Genomic DNA, 12,008 nt, shown 5'->3' with positions numbered 1-12,008 from the left:
AACTTTCTGACTGATCCATATCCTGCTGTGTCCTTTAATAACCTTCCTCATCATCCACAATTCTACAATTTTTATACCGTCTGCAAAGTTACTAATAACCACCTACATTTTCAAATCCAAATCATTGAGATATATTATAACCAACAGAGGTCTCAGCACTGATTCTCGTGGAACACAACTGGTCATAGACATCCAGTCAGAAAAACATCCCTCCATAATTAACTTCTGTCTTCTATGACTAAACCAAATTTGTATCTAATTTACCAACTCACTTTGCATCCCATATGACTTAATCTTCTGGACCAGCCTAACATAAGGGACCTTATCAAATGTTTTCGTAAAGTCCATGAGGACAACACCACTGCCCTACCCTCTTTAAGCATCTTCATCACTTCCTCAGAAAAATCAATCAAATTTGTGAGACAAGTCGTCCCCATGCAAAGCCAAGCTGACTGTCCCTAATAAGTCCATTCTGTTCCAAATGTGAGTAAATCCTATCCCTAAGAATCTTCTCCAATAATTTCCCTATTACTGATGTCAGGCTCATCAGCCTATAATTTCCTGGATTATCCCTGTTGCCCTTCTTGAACAAAGGAACAACATTGACTATTCCTCTGTCTTCTTAGACCTCATCTTTGGCTAAAGAGGGTACAAAGATGTCTGTCAAGGCACAAGCAATCCCCTCCCTTGCTTCCTTCAATGCACTGGGATTAATTCCATAAAGCCCTGGAGACTTACCTACCTCAATGTTTTTCAAGATAACGAACACATCCTTCTTCTTGATATGCCCTAGAATATCAACGTATCATTCCCTAATGTTACCACTATCCATGTCCTTCTCCTAGGTGAATACCGATGCAAAGTTCTCATTAAGGATCTCACCAACTTCCTCTAGCTCCACACATAAATTCCCTCCTTCATCCTTGCATGGACTTACTTTTCCCTAGTTATCTTCTTGCTCCTAATAAACACTTAAAATGCCTTGGGATTCTCCTAGATCCTCCTTGCTAAGGACATTTCAGCTTCTTTTTTGTCCTCCTAATTCCTTGTTTAAATTCATTCTTACTTTCTCTATATTCCTCAAGGGCCTTGTCTGATTTCAGTTTCCTAAATCTTACATATGCATCCCTTTTGTTTTGACTAAACATTCAATATCTCTTGTCAACCAGGATTCTTAAATCTTGCCATCCCTAAGTTTCAACCTCACGGGAACAATTTGGTCCCGAAGACTCTCAGATGTGAGATAACAAGGTGTAGAGCTGGATGAACACAGCAGGCCAAGCAGCATCAGAGGAGCAGGAAGGCTGACATTTCAGGCCTAGACCCTTCTTCAGAAAAGCATCCAGAATCTGCAGTTCCTACTATCTCTCAGATGTGAGATATGGGTTTACCCTCAAACAGGTGTACTCCCCTCCACCCAAATCTAATTTCTCCAGTTCCTGCTCAATACTCCTGCATTAACCTCCTCCCAATTTAGCACTTCCACCTGAGGTCCAGCCTTATGCTTTTCTAAACTATTATAAAATTTACAGAATTCTGATCACTGTTCCCAAAATGCTTTGCCACTGAAATTTCAATCACGTGGCCAGACTCATTCACAAATACCAGTTCTAGGACAGGATCTTACTGAGCTGGATTATCAACTTGTTGCTTCAAGAATCCCTACTGGATCAACTTAACAAATTCTATCCCATCTAAGCCCCTGGCACTAAGTGAGTCCCAGTCAATATTGGGGAAGTTTAATAAGATCTTTCTATGATCTGCTTACATAACGGTTTCTCATTCTCTCACTGCCTATTGGGAGGCCAAGAGTATAAACACATCATAGTGATTGCATCTTTCTTATTCCTGAGTTCTATCCACATGGTCTTGCTGGATGAGCTCTCCAAGATGTCCTCTCTTCATGTAACTATGACATTCTCCTTAATCATAAACTCCCCCACCGTTTTTACATCCCGCTTTATCTCGCCTGAAATAATTAAACCTTGAAACGTTGAGCTACCAGTCCTGCCCTTCACTCAGCCAGGTTTCTGTGATGAATTGTAAAGTTAACATTAAAATCAGATCAGCCATGTTTTTATTGAATGGTGCGACAGGCTTGAAGGGCTGAGTGGCCGACTTTTATTCCTTGTTCACATGCTTGTATGTAAGCAACTCCGTTTTTCACTGGGATTGCAGGGTTGCAAGCAAGATGGCAAACGGTCAGGGGCATCTCATCATGGGAGCACCATCGCCTGTAAGTTCCTCTCAAAGCCACACCCCATCCTGTTGTGGAAATATAATGCTGTTGCTTCATTGGTGCCACGCCAAATTCCTGAAGTTCTCTACATGGTGTGCCTGCACCTCACAGACAGCAGTGATTACTGAAAGTGGCTCACTACTATCTCCTCAAGGGCAATTAGAGATGGACAATAAAGGAAGGCCTTGTCATTGATACCCAGATGCCTTAAACAATTGAAAAAAAAACACACTTGCATTTATCAGAAATAACCATTTAAAAGAATGGAGAACTATTTCATTTAGCAGGTAAATTGAAGCACACCCATTTAGTCAGCAATTCACTTGGGTAATATTGGATGCTAAACATTAACTCAAGAATGTCATGTCTGTGAACATATTTGCCTTGGGCAATTGGTTGATTGAGTGTCTGCCTTGACAAACAATACTACTTTGCCAGCAAGCAGAATCATCTCTGTGCCTTTATCAACTTTTAAATATTTAACAGAATAGAGTAAAGGGTCAATATAAATGTTAGTGCAGCTTGCTCAGAGAACAGCAGATGATATATTGAGCAGAACTTGCCTGGAACCATCTGAAAATTGATCACTGTAAAAGCTTGAAAATCTAAACGTTGAGCTCAAAGACATTTCCCTCCACTCGTCTCACTTTGATTGTCCTTTATTTTATAAACCGTGCTGAAATGCCAATCTGTTTTTACTCACTTGTTGATCCATGCCATTATAATGGCAACATGAAACCAAAACTCAAAACCTTATGAGGGTTCAACAATCCTGCAGGGATATTGATTGAAATGTTTATGAAAACATGTCACATGAATCAGTCTTCCTGCTGTTTTCTAAGCTCTTTCTTGGATTCAAAGCATCACCACTGGTCACAAAATATTGTTGACATGAAAAGTTGTGGGAGGTGAGGATTCCCTGCTGAAAATAGCAAAGTGGAAGTTAACACCAGGACAAAATACATTTGAGCGCATCCTTAAAATTATCGACAGCAGAAATCCCAATATTTCAAGTAGTTTTGCAGACAAGTTGCAAGTAGATATTTTCCCGGATATATTAAATTAACTAGATAACGAATTGACTAGAAATACATGTTTGTATATTTTAAGCTATACTGAATTGTGTAGATTTCACAATTAAGTGACACTGTTGTGTTAAACGTTCATTATATATTCTTTTCTATTCAGTTACAAGATGTGGCTAGGCCAACATTTATTGTCCAATCCTAATTGCCCAGTGGGCAGTTAAGAGATAGCCACTTTGCTATAAGTCTGGACTGACATGTAGGGCTGACCAGGTAAAGAGGTCAGCTTTCTCACCTGAGGACATTAGTGAACCATATAATTTTTTCCAACAATTGGCAAAGTTTTCACTGTCATCAATAGACTCTCAAATCTAGATTTTTATTGAATTCTGAAACCACCATCTGCTGTGACAGGACTCATACCTAGATCCCTAGAACATTACCTGGGTTTCTGGATTAATTGTCTAGCAATAATACCACGAGCCCTTCACCTCCCCTAATGCTATTGATTGCCTGGGGGATTGGATCCTAGAGTTAAATAATGATGTAAAGCTTTAGGTTTGACTTGTATTTCTATATTGAGAATGTTAAAAAGGGAGCATATGGTTGTTGGTTTAATTTTTTTGTCCTATGAATGGTGCCATCATGTCTAGAGGTTTGTTTCGTTTACATGCAGTTTTATGATGTCTTTAAATACATATGGTGAACAGTTCAGCACATTAGAAAGTTAGGGTAAATGAGATAGAGAAAAAAATAATGCTGTAGTCTAACAACAAGAATCCGGTAACATAGAAAGTCCAAACAATCCAGAAGAGGTCAAGCAATGTGTAGGTTCATTCAGGGAAAAGAGGTGCCTAACAGCAGAGGTGCTGTTATCTGCACTCTTCAAAAGATGTGAGCTGAAAAGAAGTCAAATGTGGTTTAGAAGTCAGTAAAAGAACATATTCAGAAACAGGAGTGTATTGAGGTTTCAGAGAGGAAGACAACCTATAAGATTTTTTGACTGTGTGAATTGGTTTTGATGAATTGAATGCACGGTGAGACAATAGCCCAGTGGTATTATCACTGGACTGTTAATCCAGAGACCCAGATAACATTCTGGGCTCGAATCCCACCATGGCAGACAGTAGTATTTGAATTCCACAAAATATCCGGAATTAAGAGTCTAATGATGATTATGAATCCATTGTCGATTGTCAGGAAAAACCCATCTGGTTCACTAATGTCCTTTAAGGAAGGAAACTGCTATCCTTACCTGGTCTGGTCTACATGTGACTCCAGACCCACAGCAATGTGGTTGACTCTGAACTGCCTTCTGGGCAATTAGGGATGGACAATAAATGCTGCCTAGGCAGCGATGTCCTCATCCCGTTAATGAATAAATGAAAAAAAATTAAGGAATACATGTTAAATTGCAAGTAAGCTGAATTAGCAACTTGGTTAAGAAACTGATTGTAGCCATGTAAGCTAAACAAAGAGCTTAAGCATGGAAACATGGTAGCACCTCATTGATATTTGATCATTTGTAAGCTTGTTGTGGATATAAATGTTTCTTTTTGCTCGTTGAACGAGATAAAATTAAATAGTTCTTGCGTAGTGTAACATTGTTCTATCTTTTATCATTTGCATACAATAAGCTTTTACACTCTTTTCGTGAAAGTACATCAGCAATGTCTTCTGATGTACATACTTGGTTAAAAAAAAACTTATAGTCTATCAAACCAGATCTAACTCTGAGGTGACTTGTTCAGTATTACCATCAGCTAAAATTATAAATGGCTAAAGAAACAATAAATATTTGTATTTATTTTATGACTTCCATGACTTCAGGACGTACCAAAGTACTTTACAGCCTATGAGGAATTTTTGAAGGGTGCTCATTAATTGTAATGGCTATCACATGATAGCCAATATGCACATAGCAAGCTCCTGGAATGAGATGTTGGGTAAATAATCCATTTTGCTGATGTTAATTGAGGCATGAATATTGGTCTGGTCAATGGGGTGAACACCGCTGCTCTCATTTGGATCTGTGTCATGGGATTTTTAGGCACCACAACGAAAAGTGTCAATCTAGATTTTTCACTCAAGTCACCTTTTGACTTAGAGAAAAGAGTACCTCTCACTGATATTGAAGCCAATGAAAAGACAAATTAGCTGGAGAATAAAATGATTTAATGTCCATTTTGATTAACAATTTAATCTTCTCTCTGTGAAGGCTGCCAGACGTGCTAAGTTTCTCTACCACTTTCTGTTTTTGCTAATGATTTAATGCCCATTTTGCATGAAGTAACCGCACAGAGAGAGGTATCCTGTAACCAAGTCACCCTTTATTTACAGGTGCACAGTACATGGGATCTGACCAGCTAGCTCAGAATCAGTGCCTAGAATGAGGAGACTCTCTGAATCCCTTATTTATATATGTCAGTCAGGGGTCCCTGATCAGCCCAGGTTAACAACCCCAATCAGAGATCTCATAGATCTTATAGACCTTGCCCTCATTCCAATGACTACATTGTGACAGTGCCAAAGGTAAAAACATATGATATGTCAGAAGAGAACATGTAGAAGGTATAACTACTAAAAAATCTACATAGTTATTGAAAAACTGCCACAATTCCAGGATGAAGAAGGGTACTGACCTGAAACGTCAGCTTACCTGTTCCTCTGATGCTGCCTGGCCTGCTGTGTTCCTCCAGCTCCACACTTTGGTATCTCTGACTCCAGCATCTGCAGTTCTTGCTATCTCACAATTCCAGGTCACTTCTTTTTCTGAAAATATTGCCATTGTAAATTGCTATGTCAACATGTCCCATTCCACTATCTTTTGTCAAGGCTTTTGTGTTGTATGACTGTTGGTGACTGAGTGGAGTGTATTTCTTCAGTCCTTTTCCACCTTGGCTTGTCGCTTGCTGGTGAAAAAGAATCTATTCATTAACCACTAGAGGATAGCACCATGGACTATTTGTGGCTTTATAAAGAAAATTTAGATACTTCCTCTAATGGGAAAAGAGGGAAGAAATGACGAACATTTACATTACACCTTTAACAATGTAAAATGTCTCAAGTTGCTTTGTAAAAGCAAATCAATCAAAATGTTGACTCCTAGTCACCAGTGGAGTTATGAGTGCAGTTGATCAAAAGCTTGGTCTAATATGTAGGTTTTGGGAGCCTATTAAAAGTGGATAAAGGTGGAGATGTTAAAGAATGAAATTCCAGAATTTGGATAAAGACAGCTGAAGGTTATTAAATATTCCAGTTCTGATGAAGGTTTACTGGACCTGAAACGTTATCTCTGATTTCTCTCCATAGACGCTGCCAAATCTGCTGAGATTTTCCAGCAATTTCTGTTTTTGTTTCTGATTTCCAGCATCTGCAGTTCTTTCAGTTTTTATGAAGATTATTAATGTTAGACTGTGCTTTACATCTGGGATATAATCCTCCAACAGGACTGTGTTTTTAGATATATTCATTTAGGGGATTAGCTAAGCCAGCATTTATTGCCATCTCTAATTGCACAGAACACAGTTAAGAGTCATCCACATTGCTGCGAGTCTGGAGTCACATGTTGGCCAGACCAGGTAAGGATGGCAGATTTCCTCCCCTAAAAGAGCGTTAGTGAACCAGATGATTGTTTATAACAATCAGCAGTGGTTCCATGGTGACCATTTAGTCAGCTCTTTCTTCCAGATTATATTAAATTCAAATTCCATCATCTGTCATGGCGGGGCCTCAAACAGAGAGCATTAGCCTGGAGCGCGATATTCATAATACAGTGATACTGCTATACACCACAGTTCTTTCCTATACTTGAAACATCACTCTGCACTTTCTTTTGCATTTTAGATTTTTATTCACATTTTCATCCTTTTCTTTTTTCATTGTGAGGGTAGAACTCAACCATCTTGTCATATTCATTTTCTAATCAACCTGTTCAGGAATGTTACACACCTCTGGAGCAGGTGAGACTTGAATCCAGGTCTCCTGTTTCAGAGGGAGGGACAATACCACTGAACCACAAGGGCCCCTTGCGAAGGGTTTAATATTCCAGTATGCTAATTAGAGTGTTCATGTTATATCGCTACTTTGATCTGAATGTTAACCAACGTAATTTTTGCACCAACTGATGGAGATGTGAATTCAATCCAATTCAGACTCATTAATCAATGTGTTAAAAAAACCAAAATCACCAAGGAAATTGGTCTTCCCAGGCAACTAGTCTGTCATACAATGCATGGATTCAGCTGCTAAACCAAACACCAACAGTGAGCTAAGCTATTAAAATATCCCTGAAAAGATTTAAATAGCACAGTTGTGAGCCTGCTGATGCTTTAGCGAGAGAAATTAGCCATTTTTCTTCCTGCTTGTATCAGGATTGTAACTGCATACACTTCAACTTTCCCTGTGCTGAGCAAACAGCAGAAATCTTTACTCTCAAAGGTTTTCCGCTTTGGAAGCTTCAGCAAATAAATAGACTGAACGGATTTGTTCAGCTCTTGTATCTGCTTCTGCAATCTGTGCATTTAATTCCATCTGGTGACAACTGGACCTGTATCTGGCTGTGGCAGATAACACCTCTTACAAGAGGTAGGTACTGCAGAAAAAAAAAGTGATTTCCTACCCTGGTTTTGATCAGAGATAAATTTTCCAGATTGATTTTCCCCCAACCCTAAATTGAGGTTAGTTTTGATCTGGTTTACATCTGTCTCAGTTGGAGGTCACACCTCTTTAGGAGGTGAAATGTGCACATTATTTGGATGACTTGTGTGGGACAGACTTAATGGTTTCTTTGTCTCCCGAACTGTAATATTTCTTATAAAGAATGCAGCTTCAGGGAGGCTCTTATTCTATCTGATGCAGAACTGACCCCAACTTGTCATGCGTTGTCAAAAGCAAATCTTTGAAATTACTTTCTATCTATTTTCCTTCGCTGTGTCGTTCATCTTCAGTTTTCTCCAGAAGATTGAATGCAGTCTATACATCGAAGTGTCGATTTCACTAGATGGCAGTCTTTTCAATCGATTGACAATGTTGAATGTGGAGTATGTTAAGTTCTGCTTCAAGATAATATATATCAGACCTCATGTCAAACTATTCGTTACATATATTGGTTCCGCCTTCATCTTGGAAATGTCAAAATCCTTTTTAATTCTGAGAACATTCACACTCTCCAGCTTCACTAACTGCAAATATGGAACTACATGAGATGGGGGAGATAATAAACAAGTATTTTACATCAGTGTTTACTATGGAGAGGATTTGAATGACAAAGAACATGGGGAAATAAATAGAAACATCTTGGAAAAGTGTTCATATTACAGAGGAGGTGATGCTAGACATCTTAAAATGCACAAAGATGGATAAATCTCCAGTACCAATCAGGTATACCCTGAAACTTTATGGGAAGCTAGGGAAGTGATTTCTGGGCCCCTTGCTGAGATATTTGTATCATCAATAGCCATAGGTAAGGTGCCTGAAGGCTGGAGGTTGGCTAACATGGTGCCACTATTTAAAAAAGGTTGTAAGGAAAAGCCAGGGAACCATAGACCGGTGAGCCTGACATTGGTGGTGGGCAAGTTGTTGGAGGGAATCCTGAGGGACAGGATTTACATATATTTGGAAAGGCAAGGACTGATTAACGATAGTCAACATGACTTTCTGTGTGAGGAATCATGTCTCACTAACTTGATTGAATTTTTTGAAGAAGTAACAAAGAGGATTAATGAGGGCAGAACAGTGGACATGATCTACATGGACTTCAATAAGGCGTTTGACAAGGTTCTTCATGGTTGACTAGTTAGCAAGGTTAGATCACATGGAATAGAGGGACAACTAGCCATTTGGATTTAGAACTGGCTTGAAAGTAGAAGGCAGAGGGTGATGGTGGAGGGTTGCTTTTCAGACTGGAGGCCTGTGACCAAAGGTGTGCCACAAGGATCAGTGCTGGGTCCAATGCTTTTCATCATTTATGTAATTGATTTGGATGTGAATATAGGAGGTATGGTTAGTAAGTTTGCAGATGAATAGAAAGGTATTGGAGGGATATGGACCAAGTGCTGGCAAATGAAATTAGATTTATTTAGGATATCTGGTCAGCGTGAACAAGTTGGACCGAAGGGTCTGTTTCCATCCTGTCTATCTCTCTGCCTCTATAACTCTCAATGAGTGGTTAACACATAGCAGAAAGCACTGCATAGTAAATACTTGTCGTCACATTATTGACTGTAAAGATTGAAATTGTAGATCTGTTGTCATGTCAAGCACCTAATCATTTTCATTTGTCTGCACTCACTTTTTTTTTTAAAGAATTTAATTAATGCCAAAGGTTGTTACCAATGGTTTATTTTTTCATTTCGGCACATTTATATCTGGAGTTTATCCCCAGGGCTCTTTCCTGATTCTTCCAGTTTCTCAGAAATTCTCTCCCTTCAACAACTCCTTATTAATCCTTCCTTAATACCAACTTCTTTAATCATGTTTTCAGTTGTGTTTTGTGATATCTCCTTGTATATTTGGATCTTTAATGTTGTCTGATCATGCACTTGGGAAACGTATTGAGAAGAGCATCCTATGAAAAGATATGCTTGCCATAGAGGGAGAGCAGGGGAGAGTAACTAGCTGATACCAAAAATAGAAACGCTGTCTAATAGAAATTCAAATGTTCCTATATTCATTACAGGATAAGAAGGGATCTGATTGAAATGAATAAAATTCTGAAAGACTAAATGCAGGGAAGATGTTTCCCCCTGTCTGAGAGTCCACAACCAGGAGACACATTCTCAGGATATGGAGTAGACCACAGGGGAATGAGATGAAGAAACATTTCCATACTCAAATTGTAATGAACTTTACCATGAAGACAGCCAAGGGGATACAATATCTTCAAGGAAGAGGTAAATAAATGTTTATATTTTAAAGAATTAAGGGGTATGCAATGAATCAAGGGGCAGCACAGTGATTCAGTAGTTAGCACTGCTGCCTCCCAACAGCAGGGACCCGGGTTCGATTCCAGCCTTGGGTAAGTCTGTTTGGAGTTTGCACATTCGCCATGTATTTACGTGGATTTTCTCCAGGGGCTCAGGTTCTTCCCACAGTCCAAAGATGTGCAGGTTAGATGGATTGGCCATGCTAAATGCAATGTAACAGAGATGGGATGGGTGGGATGGTCTTCAGAGAGTCAGCGCAGACTTGCTGGGCCAAGACACCTCTTTCCACATGGTGGGGATTCTACAATGAAAGCAAGAATATGGCCTTGAGATCTATGGTCCTTGTTTCTGTATTTGTATGTTCACTACGTTAAATGCAAATTGGTTTGTTTTTATCTTCATGCTGCTCTTTCTTGACACTGCTTGAGTACACATCAATCAGGTGTTTGTCGAAAATTTTGAGTTTTGTCAACAGTTCTGGTGAGAATTTCACTACCAGATGCTTGCAGTGGTATTGGAACTGACTGAAATGTTCTTTATTGATGATACCCAGCATAGAGCTACACTGATGTCATCTGGCTATTGGTGTCTGGAATGTCATGCCAGATGAGGTGGTAGAGTGGGACACAATAGCAACATTTAAGAGGCATCTTGACAGATACATGAATAGACAGAAAGCCTTTTAGTTTAGAAAAGCATCATGTGTCAGCACAGTCATGGTGGGCTGAAGGGCTTGTTGCTATCCTGTACTACTCCTTGTTCTTTGTCTGCCCAAGCAGCCAAGTCCTGATGAAAATGTTGACTTTCCTGCTCCTTGGATGCTGTCTGACCTGCTGTGCTTTTTCAGCTTCACAGCTACTGACTCTGGCTTCCAGCATCTGCAATCCTTACTGTCTTCAAGCCAATCACATTAAAGCTGAGGTGCAGTAAAGACATGTTAAAGACCACCTTGACACGTTATCTCAACTCCTGAGAAGGCATGACACATCAATAAGCTGACTGCTCAGTTGGGTAGATCAAGTGTAAAACTGGATAACCATGACCCACAGTCTTTCAGAGACCAGCACCAGAGTCGACTCATCGACCTGTCTTAATGAAAACCAGAAAGAACTGCGGATGATGTTAATCAGAAATAGATGCAGAATTCAGTGGAAAAGCTCCACAGGTCTGGCAGCATCTGTGGAAAGAAATCAGAGTTAACATTTCAGGTCAAGTGACCCTTCCTCAAAACAGGTCTTCCTCAGAACTACCTGCCTTGACTGGTTTGTGAGACAGTTTACGTATTGCGCTTCCATCAGTTCATCTAGAAGAGTCACTCTCTGGCACAATAAAGAGCTAATTCTGAAATGAGTCAACCTTGTCAAATAGAGATCACTCATATACTATGCTACCTGTGTTCGCCTTATATTAAGTCCATAGAATGTACATGTATAAGATGTATAATGGACCTCATCGCCTTTTTTACAACATAACAAAGTAATACACTGTAACTGTTAATAGATAAGGAGATGGCTGTGTTTAATTAATTAAGTGAGTTAAATTAAGTTAAGCAATTCATTTAACTGAGTAGTAGATATGAAGTGAGAAGATATGGGACTAGTGTTTGGATAGAGCTGGAAGACTGAGTTGTTAATAAACTCTACCCATAAAGAAAGATTTCTTGGCTTCTGCTGACACACTGAGATCCATTGTCACAGTAAATTTCTAAGTTTTGTTTGCCATATTTTTACTGATTTCAGAATTTTCCAGATTATAGAATAATATTAGAATACCTAACTACAAGTGTATGAACTAGAAAACACCATAGATATCTACATT

Source organism: Rhincodon typus, chromosome 14 (assembly GCF_021869965.1).
Source record: "Rhincodon typus isolate 14 chromosome 14, sRhiTyp1.1, whole genome shotgun sequence".
Lineage (NCBI taxonomy): Eukaryota > Metazoa > Chordata > Chondrichthyes > Orectolobiformes > Rhincodontidae > Rhincodon > Rhincodon typus.
The sequence above is the reverse complement of the archived record's forward strand: the minus strand, read 5'-3'. Positions refer to the sequence as shown.